Genomic DNA, 11,773 nt, shown 5'->3' with positions numbered 1-11,773 from the left:
GGAAGAAGGTATTTACTCTATACAACATTGTTATCAGCTACAGTATCAGTGAGATTATCATCATCTAGGCACCTATTTAGTGCTAACCGTCACCTGTTAAGTTGTGATTATCACTCCCCTAAACTGAACTACCCTGCAGTATCTAGGAACATTGCAAAAAAGCTATATCTCTATAGTGTTCCCTACTTTTCTTATTGAGATATGTATTCTAATTTTAGCCCTAGCTATACCGTTGAAAGATTTTAGCTGACCATATTTGACATTAAAAGTTATGTTTTATGCTAAGTGTTGTTTGTTATAAGAGAAAGTGTAGCAGTCAGTGCCCATTGAGATTGAGAATACACACAGTGATGTCACAGTACAGGGATAATACACAGAGTGATGTCACAGTACAGGGATAATATACACAGTGATGTCACAGTACAGGATAATACACACAGTGTTGTCACAGTGCAAGGAGAATATACACAGTGATGTCACAGTACAGGGATAATACACACGGTGATGTCACAGTACAGGGATAATACACACAGTGATGTCACAGTACAGGGATAATACACACAGTGATGTCACAGTACAGGGATAATACACACAGTGATGTCACAGTACAGGGATAATAAACACAGTGATGTCACAGTACAAGAAAAATAAAAAGAGTGATATCAAAGTACAGTAGTGAACACCGTGATTTCACAATAGTGGCATAATTACTATAACAAAATAAGTCTAGTATGTTCAGTGATGTCACAAAACATGACTAACAATCGCAGTAATATCACATGTACACCTCCCGATGTTCAGGAGTGAAAGGGGGACAAAATCTGCGAATTTAGGTCTGATAAGCCATGCCAACAATTTCCTCTCCGCAAGATCTGGCGGCAAGCACATGGACCCCATTATAGTCTATGGGGTCCGTGTGCTTTCACTCGCACACTGCTTGTAGTTGCGTTCGGTATTCCTTTCGGGGGGTCCTCATATTGACTCCCCCAGACGGAATACCAACGCAGATGTGAACCGCCAAATGATAAAAGTTGTACAAGTAGAACTTTTTTGTCTGCCAACGTTATGACGTTCGTCTGCAGTACGTCATATCGCACACCTCAGATATAGCCAAACCGCATAATGCACATCTTACATACAGTAGAAACTCATAATGCAAATCTCAGGATACTACAGCACATCATCATAATACATACTTCAGTTGCAGCAGTATCTCATAACACACACCTGAGATGCTGCAGAACCTCACTGTACACACTTATACTCACCTTCTCTCATCTCTCCTGGACTCCCTCGCACTGTCCGGGGCTTCCTCGAGGTTCTCTTCAGTCGTCTTCCAGGAATGTGGTTGGGTCTCAATGGTCATGTGGGCCAGGGTGTGCTTTCGTCAGGGTGCTTTAATTCAGACATCATGACATCAGCATGGCTCACATGAACACTGACCACATAGCCCATCGTCACCCGGGCGCCCACACCTTCCCTGAGCTACCACTTATCATAACCTGGGATCTGAAAAGAACCCAAAGTATACTAATGATTCATAGATGGAAAACTTCCATAGTTTGTGGATTGGTCAATCCAAACATTTTGCGTAAACTTGTATTGAATCCAGCTTGTTATGAACCAGTTCGCTCATCTCTACCTGTAATACACATCCCAGCTGCTGCAGAACCTCATAATATACTCCTAGCTGCTGTAGAACACTAGAGTATGCCCCAACTGCTGCAGAACCTCATAATAATGAAGAGAGGACATAAAGCTCCCTTTTCCAGCAGCTCGGTTTTAGAATGAAATAGAATAAAAGTTTTCCATAGAAATGCACCTCACAAAATAAAATATATTTTACTCTTTGTAAAGTCTGATAATAAATAAAATTTTCTTGCATTTTCACATTTGCCTATCAAGTTGTCTCATAAGGAGTTAACAGGGTTATGTGCTTTAGGAGATATTAGTTTGCTTGTTGTTTTATGTCATTCTCATAATGCAATGTACACAATGTGAATGAACTGAGTCAGCGCTCGGTGGCACGCACACAGTGATTCATATAATAAGGCCAGGCGTCCGCCCTCCATGCCGCTTCCCTGTTCATAATAATTGCAGTATCACTTGTCAGGTTGGGCGAGAAGTTTATTTTTAGCTGCCCCAAAGTGCATTTAGACTGAAGGTGACAGAATAGCATTGAGATGATAGGCATGTGTCACATGACTGCGGGCTCCCTCACATGACCCTGCCGGTGAATAGAGAGAGAGGCAAAAAAACAAACACGTTTCCGGAAACAAACTCTATACACAATAGCATAAAAATAATATACAAGCTGTACATATTAGAAGATGCCCTGGTTATAAAAACATAGTCCATATCACTGTATACAAGAACACATGACACCTGTATATATATATATATATATATATATATATATATATATATATATATATATATATAAAACTATTGTAAGCCGATGGCTGGTGTCAGGTAATGGAGGGAGTGTACATCTCACCCAGACTACTCAGGTGGGTGAGATGACAAAACTCCAGAAGGAATGTTTGTTCTCAGCAGACAACTTTCGTCTGCTGAGCATTTTGGTAGATGCTCAGTATCGGGCAGGATTTTTAGGAATGGCAGGTAGGTTGGTAGTGGGACCTGTCATTCCACCCCCCTCCAGTCCACACTTTGGGGATGTTCCGGCAGCGACTCAGCTGCAGAGAGTCTGCTGATCAAGGAGGCTTAAGAAGCCAGCTCCAGCAGCATACAGAGGCAGAGCTTGGCTGGAGAACTGACAGAGAGGTCATATTTTTGGAGCTGTGTCATGAATGATTTTACTGGCTTTCGATTTCTGTTACTCTAGGTGAGGTGACCTATTCTATGTTTAGTTAGAGCCTAGCCGGGCAGGTATTTGTTTTTGTATTGTTTCCTTTTGTTGCTGTCCTATATTTTTGAGTGAAAATAAAACTCTACCTTTGTTTTGGACTAAATAAACTGGACTTGTGTGTCTATGCCACCCCACCTAGCAACCCCAGACCCTGACACTATATACAGGAGATGCCCAGGTTATATCAGCATGGTTCATATCACTGTATACAAGAACGCATGCCACCTGTACATATATAACTATATACAGAAGAGACCCAGGTTATACCAGCACGGTCAATATCTCTATATTCAAGAAGATATATAACTTATACCAGCTGTACATATATAATTATATACAGAAGATGCCCAGGTTATACCAGCACGGTCCATATCACTGTATACAAGAATGTGTATATCTTATACCAGCTGTACATATATAATTATATACAGAAGATGCCCAGGTTATACCAGCATGGTCCATATCTCTGTAGACTCACACTGTATCACACATGATTGGCTTAGATACTTAGGTGCAATGCACATCAAAGTTATAATACCAGTTTTCTGGTGCACCACCTTGTCCTTTTTCTAATTCACTTGCCACTTTTGTAATAAAGCTGTCATGAGTTAAACATAAAATCTACACCAGTACCTAGCTATCACTTCATTTCTGGCACAAGTGATCTCCCGAGATCATCCAGAATTACTAAGAGATCAGTGCCCCTTAATAACCCTGGCACATCTTGTACCAGCAGGGGGAATTAGTAAGACTGGCGCAGGAAACAGAATTCTTAATAAATCTTCTCCACTGTTCCCTGTACTTACGTTGCAATGAGGTCTGTTATGCATCAAGTACAGATCACACCGTACACTAGGGTGACAATGTGACCACACTTGTACTATTTTATGGCCACTGGTCTGCACCTGTCAGTGAAGTATTTGCTGATAGGAACTATTGCAGGACTCCTCACAGCTGCACTGTGCGTGACACTGTCCCTTGTCTGTAATACTAAAAGTTCAGTCTCACAAGGCATTATCTGCAGATAATAAAATCTTCAGTAATTCTTTGACTCATCCTCTTCTGTCCTTACAATAATTTCTCAGAAATATGATTGCCATGCTTTCCTTATTGTTGCCAGGTTATAAGGCAGGCACACGACATGCATGAGAAGATAACCTGACCACAATAAGGAAATCACAGCTGGACCTCTAACAAGTCTTAGACTGAAGTGAATGGGAGAGGGGCTGCAGTTCCAGGACTCACCACTACAGTATACGGAGCGCTATACACCGTATACAGCTTCTGATCCGTATAGTGTAGTGGTGGTACCTAGAACTGCAGCTCTGTTCCCATTCATTGAATAGGAGCAGGGCTGCTTCCAGCCATATACACTACCGTTCAAAAGTTTAGGGTCACTTAAAAATTTCCTTATTTTTGAAAGAAAAGCACAATTTTTTTCAATGAAAAAAATGAATCAGAAATACACTCTGCACATTGTTAATGTGGTAAATGACTATTCTAGCTTCAAACATCTGTTTTTTAATGCAATATCTACAAAGGTGTATAGAGGTCCACTTCCAGCAACCATCACTCCAGTGTATGTTTAGAAAAACCTTGAAAGCCCTTGTACAAGTATGTGTAGCACCGCTGAAAACAGTTTTGCTGGTTAGAGAAGCTGTAAAACTGACCTTCCTTTGAGCTAGTTGAGAATCTGGAGCATTACATTTGTTGGTTCTATTAAACTCTCAAAATGGCCATAAAAAGAGAACTTCCATGTTGAACTCGACAGTCTATTCTTGTTCTTAGAAAGGCTATTCCATTCGAGAAATTGCCAAGAAACTGAAGATTTCCTATAATGGTGTGTACTACTCCCTTCAGAGGACAAACAGACTCTAACCAGAGTAGAAAGAGAAGTGGGAGGCCCCGCTGCACAACTGGGCAACAAGACAAGTACATTAGAGTCTCTAGTTTGAGAAATCGACGCCTCACAGGTCCTCAACTGGTAGCTTCATTAAGTAGTACCCGCAAAACGCCAGTGTCATCGTCTACAGTGAAGAGGCGACTCCGGGATGCTGGCCTTCAGGGCAGAGTGGCAAAGAAAAGCCGTATCTGAGACTGGCTAATAAAAGGGAAAGATTAATATGGCAAAAGAACACAGACATTAGCCAGAGGAAGATTGGAGAAAAGTGTTATGGACAGACAAATCGAAATTTGAGATGTTTGGATCACACGGAAGAACATTTGTGAGACGCAGAACAACTGAAAAGATGCTGGAAGAGCCTGACGCCATCTGACAAGCATGGTGGAGGGAATGTGATGGTCTGGGGATGCTTTGGTAAAGCTGGTAAAGTGGGAGATTTGTACAAGGTAGAAGGGATTTTGAATAAGGAAGGCTATTAGAGATGAGCGAGTACTGTTCGGATCAGGCGATCGGAACAGCATGCACGCATTGAAATCAATGCACGCAGCCGGCACGCGGCGGGTTAAGCGGCCGGCTGCCGTCAAACCGGAAGTACCAGGTGCTTCCATTCATTTCAATGCGTGCGTGCTGTTCGGATCGGCTGATCCGAACAGTACTCGCTCAACTCTAAAGGCTATCACTCCATTTTGAAACGCCATGCCATACACTGTGGACAGCGCTTGACTGGAGCCATTTTCATGTTACAACAGGACAATGACCCAAAGCCACCTCCAAATTATGCAGCAGGCAGCTCGTAGTCTATCTGTAATGGAGTGGCCAGCGCAGTCGCCAGATCTCAACCCCATTGAGCTTTTGTGGGAGCAGTTTGACCATATGGTGCGCAAAAAGTGTCCATCAAACCATTCCAAGTTGTGGGAGGGGCTTCTGGAAGCTTGGGAGGAAATTTCTCCAGATTGCCTCAGAAAATTAACAGCTAGAATGCCAAAGGTCTGCAAGGCTGGAATTGCTGCAAATGGAGCATTCTGTGACGAAAGTAATGTGTGAAGGAGAAAATCATTATTTCAAATATAAAATCCTTATTTCTAACCTTGTCAATGTCTTGACTATATTGTCTATTCATTTTGCAACTCATTTGATAACTAAAAGTGTAAGTTTTCATGGAAAACACAAAATTGTCTGGATAACCCCAAACTTTTGACCGGTAGTGTACCTAGTGTATGGCTACCAGTGGTTAAACCACCTAATTGTGATGGGATCCTGATGTCAGATTCATTAAATAGGAGCAGGGCTGCATCCAGCTGTATACCTAGTATACGGCTTCCAGTGACAGAAACTCCAGATTGGGACAACATGGGACCCCGGCCGATCTGATACTGATATCCTTTGTATAGGATATCAGTATCAATTACGTACAGGTCCTGGAAACCCCTATAAGGAAATGAAAATAAATGTAAGGTGGATTGCTGGGCTCATGAGGACTGTGCGCCATACCACAAATCCTCAACGGTCAGGATGCCCTCACGATGGCTGACAGGGCTTGCTCAAAGGGGTTGTCTGACTCCTATAAAAAAAAAATACCCATTCTCAGAAAACTGTTAATGAAAGACAAAAACACTACTTATCTAGTAAACGTCCTTCCAGTCCAATGGCGCCATTCCATTCCCGCTTATGTCGTAGTATCACAGTGATAGGAAGTCACCTAGTAGGTGAGTAATGGTTCCTTCACCAGATTCTGGTGCTACCGGAGTCCAAAACTCATCTGTGATTGGTTTGATGTTCCTAAAACGGATTGATGGATGGGAATGATATTGTCCCAGCTGAATAATGATATACTTGTTGTTTAGCGATCCCAAACCTGGTAGGATACAGGATATGGAATAAGTGTCTGATCATGAGATTGGGTGGTCCTGAGTCCAGACCTTTGTATGGACTAGCAGTCACCCCTGCCGCACTGCTCCTCGATTTCTTTCTAGGTTCATGTCAAAGATATTGTAGTGCTGTGCTCGACCGCTCTTTGTCAATCTGTCTGTCCCGTGGATAGGAGATACATTTACTAAATATAAAACCCCTTTAACTAGAAGTAAGAGCACACTGAAGAGCTGGAACTGAAATGTCTCCGTTCCTTTGTTCTGGGCTCAGAGCGTGTCTTGTTTGCAGGAGAAAGGTAACCACAGACGCTGATGTCTCCTTGTAGTGACTCACTAGTGGAACCACCTGGAAATATATTCCCTGCCTTCCTCTATTCACAGCACACTCTCGCACATACTACGCACACAAATGTGCCGTGAAAAACTACTATTCACAGCCGAGTGTACACCTGCGTCTAACCCTTTTCACAGATCCATCATAGACTTGTTTCAAGTGAAGGATCCATGAAAACAGACAAGGATATGGAATGTTCTATTACTTAAAGAGATTATCCAGTGACAAAAAAATTCTCTGGAGGCAGGGTAAGGTGAAAAAAAAAAAAAAAAAGAAACAGTCACCCATCCCCGGTACTGCGGTGTCTCCGCAGCACCCAGGGTGTGTTCCAGTGGTAGTCCCTGCCGCACATGACCGCTGAGGCCAGTCACTGGACAGCGGCCTGGGACACCAGAGTACCAGGGGAAGGTGCTATTTTTTTATTTATTTATTTTTTTTATTATTTTGTTTTTGGGGGGTGGGGGTTCGTCTTCCCTGGCCTCCAGAGAAAAAACTCTTTTCCTGGACAACACCTTTAATGAATTGGTCATACAGATCATTGAAAACAACTAGCACACAGTGATCTGTTATTAAAAGGGATGAGACCAGGCGGAATGTGGTACAACAACAAAAGGGGAACCTCCTCCCACGGCTGTTAACCCCAACATACAATAAAAACTCTGACACGCTCTTGGATGGTAAAGTAGTGGGGGTCGGCCACAGCTTTATTAAACTATAAACATATCGGCAGGCCCTGCTATCCCCCTCCCCTTTACTCTTGGACCAAGCGCGTCACCGGAATGCCCCGCCACCACCTGCGGTGTGCATGTGTATGATGTTCAACGGGTGACGCGCTCCATCTTCTACCACCGATGACCAGAAGGGGGAAGGGAGGGGAAAGGCGCAAGGTCCCGCCACCGGACCCCGACGTAAACCTACAAAGGGGTCCGACCCCCCTCCAAGAGCATAAAGAGCGCACGCTCGATGCCATCCTGAAGCCCAGACAAGAAAATGTCTAGGCCAATGTCAGACAGATGGACACCATCCCTCCGGAGCAGCGCCCTGTTATCACCCTCAAGCTGCCTGTGCCGAACCACGACTCCCGATCGGGAGCGCACGTGGCGCGAAACACGCAAATTGAGCAGGCGCCTTGCACGCTCCAAAGCTGCTGGGTCTCGAGCATCACGCCATCTGGCCCGAGGAACAATTTCGGACCATACAATAACAACATCCTGAAAAAAGGCAGGAAAGCGGTCAATATCAGATCTGATCAACGAAATCAATTCGGACAAGCGTATCACGCCCAAATCGTTGCCCCCGGCATGAAACACCAGCACCACTGGGGCCTGGGAGGTCCTTCCAATTTCGACAACCTGAGGCAACATTTCCGACCAACTCATCCCTCTGACTCCATGCCAGCGCAGCTCCGCTTCTTGAAAACCAAGCTGCAAACCTCCAGGCCGGATGGCAGCGCGCCGCGCCGCCCAATAGATGTACGAGTGGCCTAGAATCCAAACCACTGGATATGGACCATGCGCTGCCCACGTCGCCGGCGTAACAGCATCTTGCAATAACGGGCTCAAGACCGCAGAACCAGGTCCCACAGCGAAGGAGGGCACGGGCAGCCCACCAAATCCGCTCTCGGGTGCATGTCTCTGAAGCGCTCCCACTGAAAACGAGAAAGAGAATCAGCAACAGGATTATCAACACCCGGGACATGGCGAGCCCTGAAAACCAAATTAAACTGTAAACATTTCAAGACTAAACGCCGAAGCAAAGCTAAAACAGGCAAAGAGCTTGAAGAGAGGCTATTTATCACAGATACCACACTCTCATTGTCACACCAAAACAAAACCCGCTGGTTCGCCATGTCCGCGCCCCATAACTCCAAAGCCACTACAATAGGAAACAGCTCCAACAAAGTGAGATTACGGGTAAAACCAGCGGACAACCAGCTTTGAGGCCATGGAGCAGCGGACCAGCGGGAACCAAAAACGGCTCCATAACCAGACGAACCCGCAGCATCAGTGAAAAGCTGAAAGTCGGAATTGCACAACTCCTTCTCGGGGAAACAAGAAACGCCAGTATAATCTAAGAGAAAGGACTTCCAAACCTTCAAGTCCTCCCGCAGGACGCTCGTTATCCGCACATAATGATGCGGCATGCGGACTCCAGCCGTAGCCATAGACAGGCGGCGAGAAAAAACACGCCCCATAGGAAAAATCCTACACACAAAGGCCAGCTGCCCCAGCAACGACTGCAAACGGGACAGCTGGACCTTGCGAGCCGACAGGCAAAAATCTACATCCGCACGGAGGCGAGACAACTTGTCCTGCGGGAGCTGAAGGATCATACGGTCCGAGTCAATGAGTATACCCAAGAAGGAGAGTGACGAAACCGGACCCTCAGTCTTGTCAAGCGCGAGGGGAACACCAAAATAACCTGTGAAAAAACGAAACGTATTAAGCAAGTATTCACACAGACGAGAAGAAGCAGGACCAACAAAAAGAAAGTCGTCCAAATAGTGAATTACCGATTGAGACCCCGTCTCCTGCCGTACCACCCACTCTAAAAACGTGCTAAACAACTCAAAATACCGGCAAGAGATGGAGCACCCCATCGGTAAACACATATCATAGTAAAAGGAACCCCCAAACTGACAACCCAAAAGATGATAACAATCGGGATGTACCGGCAACAGGCGAAACGCAGATTCGATATCCGATTTCGCCATGAGAGCACCCCTGCCAGCATTGACCACCAAAGAGACCGCTTTATCAAAAGAAACATAGGACACCACCGTCTCCTCCTTCGGGATACCATCATTCACGGATTCACCCGGAGGAAAGGACAAGTGATGTATCAATCTGTATTTGCCGGCCTCCTTCTTCGGGACCAAACCCAGCGGGGACACCCTAAAATTTGGAAAAGGGGGTTGTGCAAACGGACCGGCTAAACGGCCCAACTCAACTTCTTTATCAATTTTGGCCTGAGCCACAACTAAATCTTTCTGAACAGACCGTAGATTATCAGTAAACATAACAGAACAACTAGGAACGTGAGGTATATAGAAACCGAACATAAAACCATTAAACAGTAGGTCTGCTTCCTGTCTCCTGGGGTACCTGTCGAGCCAGGGGCGCATCCTTACTGCGCTCACCGGCGTCCTCGGGTTTACCCGCACCAGATTTGGCGGCTCTGCCGCGCTTGGCGCATCGCAGAGCGGAATGTGCTCCTCCGCAAATCGAACATTCATGCTTGAAACGGCATGAGGTGAAGAAACGAGTGTCCTTCATTAAACATCCAGCAGGCACCTGGCCTGCGAACGGCCGCGGAGGGAGAACCAGCTCCCCCAGCGGCCGCGGATGGAAAGGGAGAAGAAACCGGCTTCGGCGAGAGCATCAGCTGAATCCAAATGTCGGTAGCCTTAGAGGCCCAACCAACTTCCGGCTGAAGCGCCAACCTACGCCGGAACTCCTCGTCGTATCTCCACCATGCCGTTCCACCATAGAGCTTGTGAGCAGTAAAGATAGTTTCCAAATACACGAAAAGATCAGCCGCCAAAGATGGTGCTGACTGACACAATATACAAGCATAAATAGCAAAAGCTTGTAACCAATTAGAAAACGTCTTGGCTACTTTGGGCTTCTTATCTTCACCCCGACCAAACCCTCTCTCTACTGTCATCTGATCGGGGGACAACAAGAGCCAGATGTCAATATACTCATTAGCCGTGATCTTGTGGCGAAGCTCGGCTGGGACATGGGTACCCAACGGAGCCACCGCGCAAAAATAAGAATCACGGAACCTCAAACCGGAAGGAGGGGGAACCGGCTCAGGCTGTGCACTAGTTGCCCCTGGAGAAGCAAGTGACTGCCCCCTACCTTCCAACTGACTAACCATTGCTTTTAACACATCCAATACATCACCACCAGCCGGTGGTGTTTGTGAAGACCAAGCCTGTGAACAGGACAACTCACCAGCCGGAATCACTGGGATCTGCGACGAAGCGACCAGGGGTGGAGGCAACGGAGCCACAACAGGAGGAGGTTCAGGAACCACAACAGCAGGCACGACTGGAACGCCCTGGGCGGAACCGTATTCTCTCCTCCCACTCCGCCTCCTGGAACTCCTGCTATAATGCGAACGCCGGGACCTACGGGAATCACGTGAGGAGGAGGACGAACGAGACTCCGACCGACGCCGGCTATAGCGAGACCCACGTCGCCTCCGGCGACTTCGCGACCTAGAACGACTACGATACCGCCGAGACCGCCCAGAACGCATCGACACATCATCCTCCGGCCCAATACTCCTGTAGGAGCGGGCCCCAGACCCCGGCGCGTGACTAGACAGGGAACGGGAGTGACCAGGTGGCAAAACATGAGGAGTTCCAGGCACATACTCTACATCAAAGAACTCCTCTTCGCTCTCCTGAAACAACACTGGGGAGGCTGCGGCCGGCAACGGAGCCAGCGCAGACACATGAGCTAAAGTGCCAGCCGCCGTATCCTGGGCTGGTGCAGCACTGTCTACCCCCGCAGGGGCGGTAGTCGCCCTCCCAAACCACCGCGCCAATCTACCCGGCGGAGGTGGGGGTGCCCCAGGAGGAACCGCAGCCGCAGATGCACTAGGCCCCACAGGGGGCGCTACAACTAAGGCCTGTTGGGAGGCTTCCATAGGGGGAGCACTCCCTGAAACATGCTGGGAGGGGGGCGGGGGGCCCATCGCCGGCCTAGCGACCGAAGGGCCACTGCCACTGGAGACCCCCCCCCCGCACTGGCTGCCATAACGGAGACCGGGGGGCGGCGCCCGCGAGT

Source organism: Leptodactylus fuscus, chromosome 1 (assembly GCF_031893055.1).
Source record: "Leptodactylus fuscus isolate aLepFus1 chromosome 1, aLepFus1.hap2, whole genome shotgun sequence".
Lineage (NCBI taxonomy): Eukaryota > Metazoa > Chordata > Amphibia > Anura > Leptodactylidae > Leptodactylus > Leptodactylus fuscus.
The sequence above is the reverse complement of the archived record's forward strand: the minus strand, read 5'-3'. Positions refer to the sequence as shown.